The 20,457-nt window shown below is 42.6% G+C and overlaps 1 protein-coding gene across 1 annotated transcript in view; it reads left to right on the top strand.

Moving 5' to 3' along the window:
* Positions 1-20,457, top strand: part of LOC143207362 (proton channel OtopLc) — a 54,377-nt gene that overhangs the window by 19,956 nt on the left and 13,964 nt on the right. The window contains exon 1 of the mRNA XM_076420753.1: positions 1-20,457. This exon is cut by the window's left edge and continues 19,956 nt beyond it. The gene's annotated coding sequence lies outside the window, so the exon portion shown is untranslated.

Here is a 20,457-nt window from a genome sequence, read left to right as displayed (position 1 = left end):
GGGGTGCAGCTGTCCAAAGTTTCCACTCGGCCACCCCTATGGTTATAATTTTATTTCTCGAATTTTAAGCAACAGTTCGGCCCGTAATTTTGTTAAATGAGTTATATGGTAACATGGTTAAATTCGCGAGCAGTCAGCCGGGTGAACGGTCGGGGGTGGGCAGCCGAGCGAGCAACTTGCAGGTTGCCAGGTTCCCGTCGACCGATGGGTCCACCGACCAACCAGTAACGAACCGGCCGGCAGGGTCTCGCACGGGTAATGGTTTGACATGGTTATTGACGTTTCAGGCCGAAATCTAATTATTTGATATACGTGCTTGTCCGCCGTCAATACGTAATACAGATACGTCAGCCATCACAGCTTCCTCTCGCGATCCCCTTCTCCACCGGCAGCCGCTGACATCGCCACCCATATTTCCAGGTACATCCATAAGCTCAAGTGATGATAACTGCACGGCAACACGTCCTAACGCCAGTGCAAACGTTCCCAGGTAAATACCGATTCCACCTGTGTCTCTAGCAGCTATAGCCCACCAAATTTCTATGGGACACTACCATTTGCGGAGAAATATTAATGTACTTCATGAAGCTTTACCAGTTGTACAGGATTTATAAAAAGTAATGATCGTCCGTCATAGAGGTGAATGTACACCTCTGGAACGGTGGATATTTGTAAAAGAAACTTAGCGCAAGATTGTTTATACCAAAGAAAATTATTGTTAAAGTTTGTTTTTACATCAACACCTTTCACTCATCAAGAACAGAAAAAGTTTGAAAGGAACCATATGTCGCAAACAAATTATTATTGAGATATAAGCTATTAGAGTTTCTGCAGATTGTGTGGAGTTACACGTATAAAAGCCTCCTACTACAGTCCACCTGCGTGAACAATAGTAAATGCCTATTATACTTTATTAAATAAAGAGACTTTATGCGTGAAAATTCTGTTTGAACTTCTTACATTGTGTAACAAAGCTAACTTATTAAAAATAATCGTATTATTCAAATTTTATAAACAGTTTTGAAAATTCAATAATTGTGTCAGAAGTTGATTTGTAGAAATTACAAACGAAAGGGCAAATACAAATGAAAGGAAGTTGGAAAGGAAGAAAGGAAGAAAGGAATACCATGTAAAATCTAATTTAGGAACAGAGTAAATAGATGTTTCGTGGTTTGCTTGTTCTTAATTGTGCCCATAATTATTAAAGTGCTCCAAGTCATATATATCTTGTTTCGAGATATTTAAAGGGACAGGATATGAACACTACATGAATTTCATACAATGTTGAAATAACCAGCACTATCTAACGGTTCATTTTTGACAATATCGTAAAGAAATTACATTGAATTAATTTAGTTTAAAATAATATGATGTGAAATAACTGATAAACTCATTTTCTTTTTTTAAATTGTGACCTAAACCACTTTCACAATGATGGGCACATTTAATATGAGAAATTATATTTATCTATCGCACCTTTTTCGAAAGATTATTACGTCCAGAAACATTATTTTTCACGTTTTCCTGAAAAATGGTCAACTACTGATACAAGGTCAATTACTGGTGCCTTTACCTTAAATATAGTTAACAGGTTAAAGGTTGTCATCGCGAAACCACTTACGAGAACAGGACTAATGCGTAACGTGGAGTAGCTAAGCGTCAATTTTTAGAACAAGTGTTAATCCCAGGCGACAAGCATCATATTATTATGAAATTAAGCGACGTCCGTCTGCTGAGCGAATATTGAATCGTTTTCCGGGCAATGAGTGGGGAGGGGGGGACTACAGATTGGAATCTCCACGCGCGCGAACCAATTCAATTGTCTCGTCGCTTTTCAAAAATAATTCTCAATTTAGAAGAGAGAAATGAAAGGGGAACAATGCGGCGTGACCAGGCTAATTGAATATTTATTTACGTGTTCGTGATCGTGTTCGTCCCGGCGACCAGGTCGGCGCAGTCCTTAATTCGATGCGATGAGAATCGGAATGAAACACCGCGATCCATGGTACACAATAACCCAGCGAAATTTCGTGTTGTGTTCGATTCGGATTACGCCGTCCGTCCTCCGCGGGACAAGTATATGGCTCGTGAAAGGTCGGTCTGCACTTGTAACGAGAAAAAAAAAAGTGGCGATTGCCTTTTCGCTAAAATTGAATTTTTCCAACGTGCAGATGACTGGTCCAATTTTCTAAAAAATATCGAATTTATTTAAGGACTTCGGACTCTCCTACTGTTTTAACCTGTAATCGGGAACGCGGAAAAATGATCACACAATTTACGTAACTTAAATTTCAGCCACACAATTTAAGTAATTTAAGATGATGATAATGATTGATATAATTATAGTAATTTTATACAAAGTCTAAAATGTAGATAAATTTTTGAAATGTTAGTTAAGATTTTAATTCGGCGGTTAACAATGTTCTCGATGAATTTCTATTATGCTATGGCATTTTGATTAAACAAAAAAGAAAGGGTTATGTAAGTATTGAATTAGCTACCATTTCATAGTAAAATTAAGCAAAACAAGCACCAGGCCTGCAGGAAAAAATCGAAGGAAATTTATTTGGAGAATCGAAGAAAATTTATAAACCATGTTTGTCTTCTCAACGTTTGATCGTTCTATTAAATTCTTCGTGGATCATTGAATATGATGCTCGACGGAAGTGTCCCTGCTAACTACAAGTGCAGTAGCAGACTTACTCGCGTGCGCGCCAGCAACAGGGATGCGGTTAGTTACTGTGTGATCACACACAGGGATAGTTGGTCGCTATGCTCCGTAATAGTGTTAGATTATAGGCTGTCTGGTAATATACGCTCCCTCTTCACTGTCTACAAGAGGGAATCTGTGTAAACCAATGGTAGTATGGTAGTTTGGTCGGTGTAGTATACAGTATACAGTTCCTCTGTTCCGGCGACGTACTTAACACAATTATAGAACGCTATCGCATTGTTTCGCAGCATGATACCTCTGAGAGCAAACGACGGCAAAGGTCAAACTTTGGTACACGATTTACACGTTGATTTCCGCCTCCAATCTCCGCGCTGTACCTGCCACTCGTGGGAACAATGGACGCACATGTGGAAAATGAGAAACATGTGGGGGTGGGGGTGCGGCGAATGGGGATCATCGGCACGGCAAACAAAACGTCAATTAGGTCAATCGTTCAATCATACATTATTCGAGCTTGCTCTGATAAAAACGAATGCGTACCACGAGTAACACGTTCACAGCCAACCTCAAAAACTCCACAAAACCAAACTGATCTATTTAATGAAATTAAAATTTAAAAGTTGAAACACAGGATATTCATTACTCTTTCAACCCAGTAAATACAGGATCTTCCATTAAGAAGTATTATTTTACATGATTAAAAAACACTATTTTTTCTACAATTTTATTAACCACGTGTCGAAAGTTGCAAGTCCAATCTTCACAAACAAAATATAACGCAAAATTTAAAGTGACACTTTTCCTCCTAGGAGATTGTTAAAGACAAAACATTTCAACTTTTCTAGCCGCGAGAAAAGTCATACCGCAAGGGTTTAAGAAAATTACGCGGAATCACTGTGCGTCAAAGTATCCTCCCTTTAGCTGTTAATAAAAAGGGGAAAGCACACGTAGAATCTCGTAATGGAGTTTTGATGGACGTATCGTCGCGCGTAAAGGTCAGAGAACGTCTACGTTGACACGGTGGGAAATCCATCGGGTCTTTATGACTTCAACACGAAAGCTTACAGGTGTGGCGCGGGACGGCGCGATGCTGCGTCGTTGCGCACGCTGTCTGTTATAAGTGGCATAAATTGCGCCCCGTGGTGAACACCGGAAAATCTCGAAACGAAGAGGATGGTAACCGACGCGACGAGCGTGCAACTGCTACGCCCAGCCGCGAATCGGCGGAAAATTGATTCGCGTTTTCAGCTGGTTCAACAAAAAGGCCCGGGAACATCAAAGGACGCGATTCGATCGGACGGCTTTCCGGGCGAATATTCAGTATAGCTGGCACACGGAAATTTAGCAGCTTAATGTAAAAAAGAACGAGGCGGATTGCACGGACTAGTACTTTGCCTCGCGTCCCTTTTCTTCGTTCTTTGCCTTTTTTTTATCCACTTCCCATCACTCTCTCCCACTCTATCTAACCCCCTCTCTCTGTCAACCTTCTCTCTCCCGCTCTCGCTCGGTCAATCTCACCCTCTCCCTCCCCTTACAAGTGTACCACCTTGTTCCAACCAGTCTGCCATCTCTCTATAGTCCCTCCTTTCCACCTCGTCTCGCTCTTTTTTTCTCCCGATATTTTCTCGTCTACTAATAGGAAGGCCTGTCAATTGCGCTTTTCACAAAGCGCTCTTGCCGGTGCTTTGCGAGCAACTTTTCCACAGTGAAAGAGCACAGCTGCATCGAAGCGCATGCACGCCTACACGCCCGCAGACACACTGGAACCCCGTATGCCTGATTCTGCGTCAGTGTTCGAGACCATACGCACACATTCCATGCCACGCGATTCGTCGCGACGCCGACTTTACACCCTGACCGCCCCTCTGTGGTACACCTCTGAATATAGTGTCTTTCAGGCAAGTAGCACTATAATTTCATTAAGGTCGTCGCTCCTCTGTACCGCCACTTTGTTTTCTCTCGGTTTTCGAGTAATTATCTCTTGCCGTTCGTTGTCCCATTTTCGAGATTAATGCTATTTAAATTCAAAGCTTGTTGGGATAATGGAGACTTCAGATATCGGAGGTTTAGACAATCGAGGTTTTACTGTACTTGAAATATATTTTCGGATTACGAGTAGCTAGCCTGTATACACAAGAGGTAGAACTTGATATAGTGCATTGTGATGTTGAACATAAACCCAAAACTTAATCCATCATTGAGCATGCAGAGGTCGTGTGAACAATTTATTTTCCAAATCCATTAAGATTATATTATACAGTGGAATAATCTATTGCATCAATTCTCATGAAAGTATATTAAATATTTAAATAATTGTAGGGGTGGATGGATAAAGGTGTCAAGTTTGTTTTCTGTAAAAGAGTTTTAAACAAAATATGTTGTCCTTTTTTGATGTGAATAAAGATAATTATTCTCTTTATTCTAATTATTATCTTTTTTAGTATTAGAAATTAACCATAACAATATATATATATTTGCAATTGATTTGTGTTATTATCTTCATTCATCAAAAAAGGACAACATATCTCGCTAAAAACTCTTTTACAGAAATCAAACAATTTGTTACTTGGTACCTTCATCCATCCACCCCTTCAATTGTAAAATACCAAATCTGAAATCGACCGTTTGACCAGCGGTGGTAGATTCAATATTAATATTAACAAATATTCGTGCCCAATTGTACTGTATTGTGTTGTTACAATTGGACTATATTAATTGACTGATAAAATTTTATCATCACATTGAAGTAATAAATTACTGCGTCTACAATTAACTAATTTCTGTACGAGACGTGGGAGGGAAGTAAAGAAATGGTTGCTGGGAAACTGTGTATTGGTAATAACGGTAATAACGCTACACGTATTGTTTATCCATCAGTAATCAGTTGGTAATGAGTGATAACGTAGTTTGTGTAAAATACAGTACTTGTAGTAACAGTATCATTGGCTTTCTGCCATACTTCGTATATTTCATATTTGTCTATCGTTCCATCCAATAAAATTTGTTTGAATTCTGTAAAACAGAAAGTTTGGCACAGTGTAAAAGCAATGTAAAAACTCGATCATGTTTCAAGCGGTCGTTATTCCGATTATCGACTATTCCATTTGAAAAACGACAGATTGAACTGCAAAAAGAGAGTGTATAAAAGTAAATGAATTCCGTACAAACTCTCTACCCCAACGAGCAGGATAAATATAATAAAAATTCATTTGAAAAAATTGCATACGCGCAATTCAAAGATAAATTATTTTTAACTGGAAATCGAATCGAGTAAACAACTGATACACATGTCTATTTATTAATAGAATTATTCAAACATTCGTGGACAAAAACTTTCGTGCTTGTGCTACACATATATGTACTGCTAAACTATATAATGATGGCGCACGAGGCGTGCTTATATATTAACTATATGCGATAGTTAATAGGCAACAGAATATTGGAACGCGACTGTCGGATTATAATTTTGTTGGGCGTTCGGCGTAATACCTTGCACACCGATTAAACGGAAACCGTATTTAACGATCGGCATGATAGCGAGCGAGTGCCGCAATTTCGCCTGGCATTAATGCGATGTAAATGAAGTTGATAACAATTCCGCAACTGTCGGGTCCGTGCCAACGCATCTAATCACCGGCGGGAATTCGAGCGATGTTTCTTTCGACTGGCCAGTGGACACCGTTGACTCATTCGAGGCGGATCGGAGAACAGCTGAGCAGATCATCGAGGGGAAGAATTATGGACGCAGACGTCTGGGTTTCGTGACAGGCGAGCCGTTCTTTACGACTTGGTTCGTTGTCAACGAAACCTGCATGATCTGCAACCACATCGACGTAGCGAAACCATCGACAACAAGTCACCGCTTTCGTTGTTCATCTTGGAAACGTTCCACCTGCGAGTTGTTCAATTATGAAAAATATGTGGGGATCGTGTGGGAAGGGTACCAGGAACAGAAAATATCGACGTCTTCACTGTCACGCGCGAGGAAAGGGAAAAATCTCGAGCGGGCGGGAATATGATGCGAGAGACGCGCGGTCACGATGATTAATACGCGTCCCCTGGCCAACGAAAAAACAGAACATGGCGAGAGTAACGAGTCGGCCGGCCGCCTCGACGCTTGATCCTTAATATTAATGAGCAACGAGCAGATAAAAAATGTGATGGTTCGAGGCGAGACAGTAAATAAATCGAGGGGATAGGTCTTTGCCTAACGAACCGGGTGCGCGAACCTTGCCACCGTTCGGTGGGGGTCTCAATTTCCGCGTAGATTAGGAGCAGCAAACTGAAAACAGAAAGAGCCTGAAGTTAGCTGCGGCTGATTAACGGAACGGGCGGTAATTTCGAAGATCCTAATCGTTAACGATCCTAGCGCAGATGTTCCAGAAGCCGCACACTCGCGGCAAATCGGGCCGGGCCGACACGACGCAACGCGACGGTTCGCTCGGGAAACGAAGAACGGAAGACACTCGAGGTCTACTTAGGGGTTTACTTAACTTTGGATTAACTCCGGGTTAATTCACTTAAGTAGGAGTTGCCCCCGACACCGCTCCGGGCTGCTATTAAGTATTACCACTCACATCGGTATTACCACTTTACCGGGGTCATGCTAGCAGCGCGTGACAATCTATTTCTTGTACTCCACCCTGGCTCTGCTTCCACCCGACCGGTTCGCCCTTGCAGATCCCTCCATCGCTTCCGGCTGGTGCTCTCACGGGTGCCCTACCATATCGACCAGATTTCACGATGCACGAACTCGCATTAGAAATCAGACTTGTTTGGGAGGCGGATAACCCCCGTGGGCTATTACCCCATCATTAACCATGCTCCCCCACCTCCTGAGTTTGAGTCCCCAAATAAGCCTAAGAGATTTTCGCGATAGCCCCGTGGAGGAACGAGGAGGCGGAGAGACTGTTATTTCGCAGGCTTAATATTCGATTATGGTAACGCTGTTATCGTTAGCCCTAGTCGCACGGTGTGTCGTTCTGTTTACCTGTGCGGAATCGAACCTGCGCATAGGTCACACGAAATTCTGTCAGGAGCTGTCCGGAACGGGGTCGGGGCAATCAGAAATGTGTTGCGTATTGGCCATTAACGAGACAGATCGAACGAGCACTCTTCTCTTAGCCTGGGCCAGTCATTTGAACGTCGACGCCCGAACGTGGCAGCTTAATAGCACCGGTATGACGTCCGCTGGTCGCAACATATTGGAAATCATACCGTGCACGGCATAATAACGAGACGGCAAGCGATTGTCTATCATCTGTGAACGAATGGTACCGGGACTGGCTGGCTGGTCTCTGCCCTGAGGACCGTGTGCGTGAACGCGAACGCACGGATTGATACCGGGCCATCAGTAGACCGTTTTGTGAGTCGATGGATGGCTCGGTCCAGGTAGATCCCAACGCCGGCGTTCAATACTCCGAGCCGCTGTATGAATAGCGACGGCGAATCAGTAGTCGAACAGGCGCGAACTAGTATCACGGGCGTGAGAACCATTTAAACGTCACGAACTATATCTGTCATGGAGAGGCGCAGAGCATTTGAAATTTTTCCCCGTCACGTACTGTTGTCACGGCACGGTCCTGCGATTGTTTCACGGAAAACGCCGAAAATGCTATTGAAACCTTCGCACACCGCTCTCCAAACACTATTCAGTCTTGCGATTTTTTTTCCCTCGCTGTTCTGATAGTTCTCGTTAATCCCCGCATTGAAATTCGCGAAATATCCTAGCGCCGATCCGTACCAAACCGCTGGCTGGAAAATCAATTTCGTAGATAATGCCTGATTCGGATCTGAAATTAGCGGTTACCTTCGGAAATCGGGTAAATCATTATTGTTTGGAGCACCGTTCGATTGTAGCACACCAATTTTTGAAGAACATATAGTATTTACACTGTCGCGTATTACATTGATAGAATGAGCGGAATTATTCTTGGTTTTTCTCTTCGCGTTTTACATTTTAAAAAATTTAAAATCGTCTGTAAGACACCGTTTGATCATTGCAAAAGTTCGTGCCCGATTTTCAGAAACATGATGGTCTTCGTGCAATTTTTACAAAAATGAAATCCGTCAGAATGTAGAACGTTGGGAAACAGTTACAGAAAATGATAGTCTCATTTTAGAATGTAACTTGTGTATTTTCAATATAATTATACACTGCGGTTCTTTATGCAAAATAAAAACTTTCCATCTGAATCGCAAGAAACTGAGGTGAAATAAAAATTGTGTGGATTTCTTTTTTAATAAATTTAATAGATTAAAAATAATATAATGATATATACCTTTAATTTCTTCTAATGTTCTCGCTGCTTTAAATTACACGTCCTCATTTTTATCATAAATGCATATAATCCGCAGTCTAGTAATAATAATAATTATATAGGGAAGAATTTTTGGAACACTTGACTCAGAATTCGAGGGTTGTAATTGAGGACGGGATGTTCATTAAAAAATTAAAGGTTTCACATCGCACAGTGGTCTTTCTTCTTCAGATTGTAACGAGAGCAGCTACACGCATTTGAACAGCCACTCGGCCTCTTTCATGGAACCAGCCTTGATAACACAATAACCGCTGCCGCTATTGCGACCGAATTACTTGGCCGAATCATTTCTGTTCTTCAATTACTCAACATCTACATTGGCTTTCCTTTTTACAGAGCCATAGCATGGGGTTGCAAGTGGTGCCCGGCAACAGACACCGACGTAAGAGGCGACGCTTGTCGTTCGACAGCAGGGCTTAAAGAGGATCAGCCTCCACCCTATTTCCTAGTGTATAGATCACCGACGGCTTGGCAATAACAACAGCTTATGTTCTCCATAACTTATTGTCTTTTTGTCTCGTGTCCGGTTATTTATATTGCATTAATTTGCAGTACGTGTCTTTTACCATACGATTTTCTTCACGACTACAATAATTTGTTATCTTTAATAATTTCACCGAAGAGCAAAGTAAATATATATTGGTTGTATGTATACATTTACATATCAATGCTTAATCCTTGCATTACGAGCGCCGGATGTATGGGGCATGTTTACACGTTTGGCGCGAAGTCCCGTTCAATCGCGGTGTGATGCTTAGGCGGATCGGGCTGTCATGGCGCGCCGCGCCGCGTCGTAGCGAAAGGGTTAAATGGGTAACCCTTACCAGTCGAGGGATGACGCAGAGTCACCACTAAAAATTGCTGTACCATTATTTACAATATTAAACATATGAGTATCTAATCAATTACTACACATTTAAGTAACTACAATTTCATGTCCATAAAATGAAAAAAATCATATCCAATGCAATAAATCTAGGTCGGAAGAAATGTTTAATTTTCAAGTTAAAACAGCTCCGACTGCAAAGGATTAATGGTTACAAAAGAATAGTCTGTTTAGTAAGAAACAGGAACGTAATCTACTAGTTTCTTTTAAAATTATTTTTTCACAGAAGATTTTCTGGTAGAGCGTAGTCGTCGAGAAGTATATTAATAGACATCCGATAAGTAATGTGTTAAAAGAATAGCATAACATTCATATTTAGCAGATTTTATTTGAAGTATTCGTCACGAGACTGACTCGTGATTATACGTCAACGGGGTTAATCTAGGTTGACACACGACCATACGTTTCTTTCTGTATTACATATACACTGTTACGGATGTTACCATAATCTATCGATGATTTAATTGAATAATGGTGCATGAAAGTGTACTGGACCTCGTATAATTAATTTTTAAATATTCATCTGTATAGTGTTTAAACGTTGTCTCCCCTAAAACTTGATATACTATTATTTTTGGCAGTTTTATGGAACAAAAACTAGGAAAAAGTTCGATCGTGTAAAGCTCTCACGGTGTAACTTATATTACTGTAGAATTGGCGATATATCTTTCATTCAAATCTCGGTAAACGACTGAAAGAGATCGTATATCACGTTCTGGGAGGTCGTTGAAAAGGGGAAGCTCCAATCTTCAAATTTACGGTAGATTCGGTCGCCTTGTCTTCATTTTCCGACCTGTTATATCATGCAGAAACATGTTACATATATTCATCTTAAAAAATATTAGAAGTGATTTATAACACACACAAATAGATTACTATGCGAATTTTCTTTCCGAAATTATAACAATTTAAACATCGACAATTTTACAAAAATCGGAAATTTAGTGTGTCAATAAGAGAGAGCCAGTTCTTTAAATTCTTACTAACAATAAGCAAAAGTTTAAGCATTTCCGGTTAAGTGTACAAACAATAAAGAAAACATACAACAAGAGGCTTTCCATTAGCCCCATGAATCGGCCGACCAGCCCGTCCTCCCATTATTTCTTATCCCTGTTTCGTGTTATTAAGGGTCATCCAAGTGGTGCTGTATTCAGCCAGAGAGGAGACATCGATTGATGCCTCCCGCGAGTGCATGCGTGCACCTGTAGCCTTCGGGACGAACTCGCGGTATAAGAATAACTTGGCTGAGGCCAGGTGGCATTTCTCGCCCGAATGACTGCCTCGCCACATCTTGAAAACGACCCTGAGGAACGTTCTGCTCTCGAATAAAAAGATACGAGGAACATCGTACAGCAAACAACGTAGGGTGTTATGGATAGATAGTGTTTACTTCATTTCCGACAACAATCTAAGTGCATTGAATCACGAGTATATTTTTGATATGTTATTATTTTATTTTAAGCCAACCTATTCGATGTAATCACCTGTAAGCTGAACTTTACAACTACCACCTGACACCCCCCACTCCCACCCCCCAAGTTTTGGCCCCTCAATCTGGGGCCGCTAGGCTACAGGAAAAGTTTCGAGATTCGGCGAGCAAAATATAAAGGGAAAAGGAGGTTTAGGAAATCGATGGAATTCAGGCAAAATGAAGGGTTCAATATGAATCGATCATCCCAGCTCCAAGAAAGTCGAGTCTTGAGTCATCGACGGAGTAAGATCAGATCACTCTCGATTGTGGCGTAACATAGGGTATCGCGTCATCAACCTCGCAGAAGGGTTATCGTATAATTAATCGGTCGATGGGAAACGCCGGAAATTGTAGTCGTATGCATTCATAAAGCCGTGATGCGTTCAATTTCGACCACGAACGTTCGCTAATTGATAGATCTCTAATTCCATAAACCCATAATTTCACCCGTTCGCCAAAATTCCATAAACGTCGAATGACGCGGACCAAACCAGAGAGAGAGAGAGAGAGAGAGAGAGAGAGAGAGAGAGAGAGAGAGGACCACATGTCCGAGGTATCGGGGCCGGAACAAAAGTTATTATCGAACTGTAAATACAGCACGGATCTCCCGGATGCCACTCAAATTCCATTTTCGCCGCCTTCGGCCGCCACACCCCTGTACTACGAGTTTCCGGTCTTGTCGCAACTACAGGGCGGCAGTGATCGAACTGTCCAAGCGAATCAGTGTGCCTTTCGATACCGTACAGTTCGCTGGCCCTTTAGCTCGCGCGCTCTCTCTATTTCTCTCTTTCTCCGTCTGTCATTCTTGTTCGATCTCTCATTTTCTCGCGCAGATACACTGACATGTGTACGCCAACAGGAGGCAGTGACAGCTCTCGTGCCAGCCATGTGACGTCTGCGGCTATTCCACCGGGCATCTAATTATTGTTCGCCATGCAAGTCTCTCTATACACACAGCGATTCTTTTGCACCAGTACCCCGTGCGAAAAAGTCATTAACGTAAACGACGTTCACGCGTCGATTTTCCCGAATTTTCCGACCAGCGCGTCGCGTCAGTGTCGCCAGATTGAGGACCAAACGGATGTCATGTACTGTCCAGAGAAAGAGTGTAAACTAGCGGGACGGGAACGGGGCTGAGGAAAGCAGAGATAATCTGAATGGTCGGACTTCTTTCCCCGTTCCCGTCCCGCTAGTTTACACTCTTTCTCTGGACAGTACTCTCCTTCTTACCCCTTCCACTATCCCATTCCAGCACCATGCGCACACTCCAACGTCCCCCACTAAGACAGTAGACTACGGTGCCCGTGCCGTAGATTGGTCTGGTCATCAGAGAGGGGGTACATCATCTCACTGTGACTCCACTCATCTGACTACACCAGGCACGGTGCGGCGCGGCGCGGCGCAGCGTTGTTCGCAAAATTGCGCAAATTATTTCCAAACTCGACGGATCGTCGCAACACTGCCATCGCAGATAATCTAACCTACCATTATATAATTAATTACCAGCGTCAAGCTCTACGGTGCCGTTATGGCGTTAATTAAGATATACAGCCATTTAACTTACGTAACAGTAATTTTCATCGTGATCTCCGTTATCGAGGCATCCAACGATACTATTGAAATTAGCAGCGCGCAGCAGGAGTTGCCCTTCGAAAGCGATAGTCGAGCAATATTCTACCTTGTCGTGAGGCAAACATTATCTCTGATATTTTATTTCTTCTCTTGCAAAAAGTAGCCAGGCGGATGAATTGCGAAAACGGATCTGCGTGAATTTTATGAAACACTTACAGTCAGTCAAATAATTAATGGCACACACTGTAAACCAGAATAATGTTTTTATAAACGCACCAACGAGACTTCAGTCTTTAGTAGATGACGTGTAATGGAAATTTTGGAAAAATAAAGAAAATTTTTCAAAATGTGAGTTATATACATGCTGAATGTTTCATCAAAATTAGTTAGTAGGTTTATGAGTTATAAATGATTTAACATTAAACCTACCACTGCCGGTCAAATGACCGCTTTTTATTTTTTATTTTACAATTACTGAAAATATGAAGTTGTTCACATGGTGATTGATTCGATACATTTTTTTATCCAACCAAATAAATAGAGCCTTGTCATTTTTGTAAGCTAAAACATTTTAATCGCTTTTAGTGCTCGGTAGGTTTAGTGTTAAAATGTTGAAAATCCCCGAATGATAGAACAAAACATCAAAAATAGGCTGAGAATCGTGAAGAACTGAAATTTCCATTGGTTTACGGGTTATGAATAATTAAAAATTGTGAAAATTCCCGAATAATGGAATAAAACGGCAAAAAAAGGCTCAGAATCGTGAAGAACTGAATTTTTCATCATTTCTAATCGTTTATAATTCATAAACCGATTGACCAATTTCGATGAAATTTTCAGCATGTACAGCTAATGCGAATCTGCAAAACACTTTTTTAAATTTTCGTTACAAGCCCAAATAAAAAAGCTTTTACAATTGTGCGTCGCTGAATCGGAGAAAAACTTGCAAACCGGTCCTCATGCGCGATCTGGTATTCTTCGTAGTTTTGCCCCCTTGCTCCACGCCTCGTCACCGATGCGACGTCCCTTCAGAACTGCGTTCTCCATACACCGAGCATCGAGCTCATCATCCCCCGCACGTCCCTCGGCCACGTTGGCGCCGCTGAAAGCCACTCCTGATCAGTCGCGCGTACTATATTATTTTTACCTCCGCAACTAGAGCGGTGAAACACGCAGGCGTTATCAAACACGGCTTTGTCTAACTTTAATTGAAAATATTGGAATAAATCTTCCAATAGACATTGTCGGGCGAAACTGCCGCTTCACCGTTCTGTACGGGCGCCGCGCCGCGCCGTGCGAAGAGATAGGGGTGAGGGCGGTGGTGGCGGTAGGTTGCGGGAGCCATGGAGGGATGGCAGAGAAGAAAGGGGATGAAGGGGGATGGCGGGGTGGAATAACTGGATAGCAACAGCTGAGTGGAACAGAGACACGAGCACACCCGGCGAGGCAGGCCAGAAGAGGTAAATAGCCATTTGTGGTCGAATTTATAGCGAAGGTTCACTGCTCAAAAAACGTTACTGAACGCACAGTCAACGAACCGTTTTGGCAATTCAAATCAATCCTGTGCCTATTTCGCCGCCATCATCGCGCCACGTACCTACCTCGCACACCGCTGCCGGCCAACGGTCGCACCTTTATTTCGTCGAAACAGTTTATGTCGTATCAGCGTTTTCATCGGTGCGACAAATGGACCTTAACTCGCTCTTTTTCGTTGCCCCCGCTCGGAGTAATAGGTTATTATCGCAACGCTGGTCTCGCGATTCATTTAGACCAGTTTTTCAGGGAAGGTTTCGCGCCTGAAAAATTTGATTCAGTTCATCGATTCGTAGATGCGAGTAAATTGAAATTCTCACTGTTTTCCTCTCTGATTCGATACAGACGCTCCGGCCGACGTTAATAACTTTTAACCGCTGTTCATAATCGTAGAGAAAAAAAAAAAGAACGCTGAAGACGCTGGTAAATTACAGATCGAGAAGTCTTGCCCGGGACCGTGATTGAACCGCTTTCAGGCCGTACCACCAGGCCCTCGTCCGCAGCTCCGGTAATGACGATAACGAATCGTTGTAATGGCGGTAGCCAGCCGGTCGTTGTCGACGTTCTGCCGACAACGTCGCCGCTTTGGAATTTGAAGCGTGACAGGCTACATAGGTAGGCACGAGCAACGACGGTTATCGGAGTCGATCATTCAATTTTGCGCTGCAAATCGTCCGCGCCGGAAACTCATATCCGGGCACTTCCGGTTCTCCCTGGTTCCGCCCCCGGGAAGAGGAGTCTCGCGAAAGGGCGGCCCCGCTGAATGGTCCGATAAGAGAGAGAAAGAGAGAACGAGAGCAAGGGGGAGAGAGAGCCGGGAACCTCCGAGAGCAACGGGGGAGAAAGGAAAAAGAGAGGGGCATAGCAGAGAATCGAGGAACGAAGAGGTCACAGATTCGATAGGTAGAGACTCGCGCGAATGAGCGCCGAGGTCGCTTCCGACTGATTGCTCGTCGACCTCCCAGAACTGTTCTTGTCATTGGGAGTCACGTCGAGGATTTCACCTGTACTCCCACCCAAAATGTTCAATCGTTTTATTGTTGCCACGTTAAACGTCGTTCTGCTAGGATCGAAAATCGAGTTAATTTTTAATCCGTCGTGAACGAGTTAGTGCTCTTGGTGGAAACGTCGCTGTCACTGGCTGAGGTAGCTTGTTTCTCAACCAGTTTCTTTGCTTTATCCCAATATTTGCTCTATGCTATTATTAGACTGCGGATCTTTATGTAAAATAAAAATTTGCTGCATCGGTTGCAAGAAACACGAGCCAAATGGAATTCTCTTTCTTTCAATCAACACGTTCAAAATAAAATATTGATGTTCTTCGGTGCATTGTAAATGTATTGTTACATTATGAACGAATTTGATAACACATTCTAACGGCATCACAATACAAACGATAGGATCAAGGCTACCATTTTTTATAGTGCACTGTATATTATCACATATAGGACGTGCAATATTGCAGTACCGATACATAGCGCACAAGAAAATGAAATAAAAAGTACATCTAAAACAAAATCGTGTGTGTGTGATCCGGTCGTTCTACTATTTGCATCTGGTACCATGTGTACAGAATCAGATCGGATGATCAGTTCGATTTGCTTTGACCAGCTTCATGCATATATGTACGTAAAAAGACAGGCGGAGGGCCAGTTCCATCGTCGGGAGTCGCGGTAAAACGTGGTTATTAATCTGGAACCGTATCTAATCCGGACATTACTATTCATCGCCACGCTGCCGTCAAACCGACTGATCTAGCGGAATTATTCTCGTCAAGTTGAGCGCCTGTTGGGAATCGAATTTGCGCGTGCACCAATCCACACGGAGCGGTGCAGCGCGGCGCGGTGCGACGCAGCGGCATGCGGCATCGCATCGCGTTCGATCGCGTCACATCGGGTTCGATCCTCTTTGCTTTCGTAGATTATTCACGAAAAGCAATCACGGAAAGGCAACGGCACTTGGGAGCGCAGGCGTTAATCGCCGGCGTTCGAGTCGTTGACGTTTAATTGACAGACAGACCGTCATTAGCCGTTTACACGGCGCGATCAAAAGTGGCAAGGACAACGGCGTACCGATGCAAATCAGGATTTGTCGAATCGATCGTACACTGCACATCGGGACGATAATTAGGCCCAGGGTACTAACTATTATCGGCTGCGCCTGCAATTAGTGCCTTTTAGCGGGCTCGGTCTAAATTTTCGAACTGTTTCGGCAAACACATCGAGGCGTTCCGCGTGGATGATGATACAGGCTTCATTAACGGCTTATACTCCACTTAACTGGCTCGCGCGGATTATGCTACAGAAAATCATCCCATAAACTCCACTGGCCGGGTTCGCGAAAGTCCCGTAAAATTATACGGATCGTGTTGGCGCTCGACTTCATCGGCATTTATAAATATATAGCGATGTCTACTCGGCGCAGCAGCGGATTACATGTTTCCTGATCAACGCAGATTCTGTGTATACTCGTTTTACCCACACTTCTAGTCGCCCCCCCCCTTCACTCCCAATTTCAGATAATTTTATAATCGTCACGGGTTTCCCGCGCTCGCGGCTCCGAACGTTCGACTGCTTTAACGGGCCGAATGAAAATATCGAGTTCCCCGTTGCGAATATACGTAATTTCTTGGTTCCATTATTCCTAAAACTGCGGCCAGAAATTACACTCCCCGGTAATCAAGCAATACAAATGCAAATACCGGGGTCGCACTAAAATCGCGGCCACCGTTGCCGCTGCCGCTTCTGTCCCACATTTCGAAATATTCCGCATAAATAAACAATCGTCATCTACGAATTACATCTATTTAGAATATCGATTGGGTGAACTCGGTTTTCGTCGAACCGTTCCTATTAATATTGTATGGTCTTAATACACGCTTCATCGATGCATATGTATACGCAGAGAGGACAAGCGTTTTCCCCGTTCACAACACCAGATTCCCGCCGTTTCTCGCAATTTCTCGCTAATTTCGTGACAACACCGACTGTTTGTCGTTGACCTTCCAGGACAAGGTACGTCGGCCGTGTTTTTTCCGTCAGATCAGTGCAAGTTGCGTCCGAATTCGTTGATCGTCGCGTCACCATTCTCTAAGACGTCGGCAGTTATTGAACCATTTTCTAATTCGCGAGTCTACAAGGAGGATAGTTCGATCCGTCTTGGCGACCACGATATGATCGAGTTCGTTTGTAATATTTTAGTATCTTGTTTTGTTTGTATTTTTTTTATTTTACGTTCAATCGCGGTTAGTCACCAGTGAATAAAGCTGTACCAGATTCCACGTTTCATCCTGTGTGGCAGCTATCCACGATTCGTTAATCAAAACGGCAATTTGAAAGGTTGGAAACGACATCAACTAATTCGACAACTCGAAAGGTAATAACGCGTCTATTCTATTATGCATATCGGTTGATTGTCGGTCATTGAGATCGTGTCGCGCTTATTGCGAGAGAGAGAGAGCGAGAGAGAGAGAGAGAGAGAGAGGGGGCGGAAGTGTGGGCACCGTTGATTGTCGACGATTTTGTTAAAATTTTCCACAATACGGATAGTTAAATATATTGCGACGTGTTTTATTTGACGTCGCGATACCGCGTTGCTCGCGAATGGAAATTTTATGAAATTTCAATCCGGTAATTATTCGGAAAGTACCACTGTTCTCCGATTTTTATGAAATTTAAATATGTTATAGATTTCGATATTTTGAACAACTTTTTCCTTTTCCAATATTTGGGGGTCGCTTTTAGTTTTCGAGATATTCGCAGAAAACTATTGCTAATACTGCATTGAATTTTCCGTATTCTTGTAAACACGTTGTGGGGATGAGAGAGGAAATAGAACAGGGTATCACTCTATGTATATGGAGTGATACATATACAGGGTGAGCTTTCAATTTTGAAAGACTACACCTGGATTTTCGTATGCGTGGCCCTCTCCACCCCCTCCCACAACCTAATCCAAACTCTTCCCAACGCATAATCTTCCCATTGCTTTTTTCTCTTTTTTTTAATTAGAACCTTGTTTTTTTAGAATGAAAAAATCATGCGAACAAAATGAGTCATGGTTAGGTGGTGGAATATTGGCTATATTGGAAAAGAAAAAAGTAGTTCAAAATGTCGAAATCTATAACATATTTAAATTTCATCAAAATCGGAGAACCACGCATACGAAAATGCGAATATACGATACACTAGGGCGTGTCTAAAATTCTGTAAAAATTTATTAAGATAGTTTCAAGTACGTAATTTAAGACTGTAAACCCCAATGCGTAAGAAATTAAACACATTTTTAAGCTCCATGAGCTTGAAATCTCGGGGATTCCGTCTTCCCGACGCGATCATATTTTTTTTTTAACGAATTTTATCAAAGCCCACACTTTCTGCAATTCACCGAGTAGCTCCACAAACTCACTTTTTAAAAATACAATTCTATACCCGATTACCGTTAGTTCAAATTATGATAACCGACTAAACCTCCGCAAAACTAACTTTCACACAATTGCAAGACTGCGTGCACTAGCACAGATCCCACTTCTGATTTCTGTAGGGCTTTTTATAAAAGTGACTTATTATATTATGTTGCTCGGTTTACAGATGTTGATCGGTTTACATTCGGAAAGGTATTGCTGTCTTCTGTCTAATAACATGCGTTGCCCTAAATACCTTGGTAACAGCCATAAACCACAAACTACTACACATTTCACAATTGTCGTGTAATACAGTACGTACAGGATATTATTGCAGGGTTAAATGTGCACACACACTCTTTTACTAACAATAAGGGATGGGACCTTTGTGCGTTTAAACGGAAGATTGTTTGCGTAATTTACAAATGATAAAGCGAGGAGAAATATAGTATAGCTAGTAGGAATAATTTGTAAAATTTGATCTTTCTAATGGAATAATGTTGTGTCAAATAAGATTCCGTGGACACATAATTGAGGGGCTCGTAGCAGAAGCAACCCTTGTCAAGGAGTACGAGGATCGCACAGTGTTTAAGCTCCCGATGTAATAGACTTTCCATATCAGATTGTAGTCAATCGACAGTGGCCCTAATTGCGCATTAAACACTACTTAATTCTTGCAGCGAACTGATTTTCCCCACGGGGGAACGAAAGTTCATAATTCCACACGTGTAGTCTGTTTAAGTCTAACGTGCGGAAACGACTGTAGCGCACAAAAGACAGTCGTCGCTCGAGATTTTGCCGTGACGACGGACGCATGAAAGCGTTTACCTTTCGCAAAGGCGTGCTAGAAATGGCTTTTGTGTAATTCATGTCGCCGAGAACGGTCGCCGGTGTGCGTAACACACTGATTGCATTACCACGCCTAACGCACGGCGCGGCGGAACGTTTCGCTCGACTGACGCGCCGATAGCGTCACACAGTTTACCGGGATTCGTTTAAAGCGATTCAAACGAAAGTTGGTGAAGTTGGTCCGGTTACGCGACAGCCGCTGTCGGCAATGTTGCGAGCTCAGTGTCAGGAATCGCCTGCAATGAAGTTCAAATTTCTCATCATCGGTTGCGACACACTCCGAAACTTTCGCTCGGTTTCAAACAGAGCAATGACGTTGATTCCTCTACAAAAATTTCTGCTGGCTCGATCACGACAGGCCATTGTTTGAAATAATTTAAAAATAATTTGACTCATTATACCATCGGAGACTTTCCTCGAGTCGCCTATCGGCACCTTGAACGTATCTACGTCTAACTTCTTTATTGTCTAAATACGTTCTACGTGTTTTAAACTATAATAATTTGCAACACTACAGATTGTTCCATTCCGTAGGGACTTAGTTCAGCACTGTTCTATTATCAGAACTTCCGTGTTCTTCTGACTAATTTGGATAACCAACTTCACACTACAAAAGAATTTTGGGATCTTCGGATACTTTAAGCTCAATTCAATTTTGTAATGCAGCATTCCCGAAAATTGTGTCCCTTGAGCCTTTAGGATAGAAGAAGACCCTTGGGACTGAAACGAGTTCGGGTAGCCTCGAGCACG

This window comes from Lasioglossum baleicum, chromosome 3 (genome assembly GCF_051020765.1).
Source record: "Lasioglossum baleicum chromosome 3, iyLasBale1, whole genome shotgun sequence".
Taxonomy (NCBI): domain Eukaryota; kingdom Metazoa; phylum Arthropoda; class Insecta; order Hymenoptera; family Halictidae; genus Lasioglossum; species Lasioglossum baleicum.
Note: the sequence above shows the minus strand (reverse complement) of the source record. Positions and strands in the feature narration are given on the sequence as shown.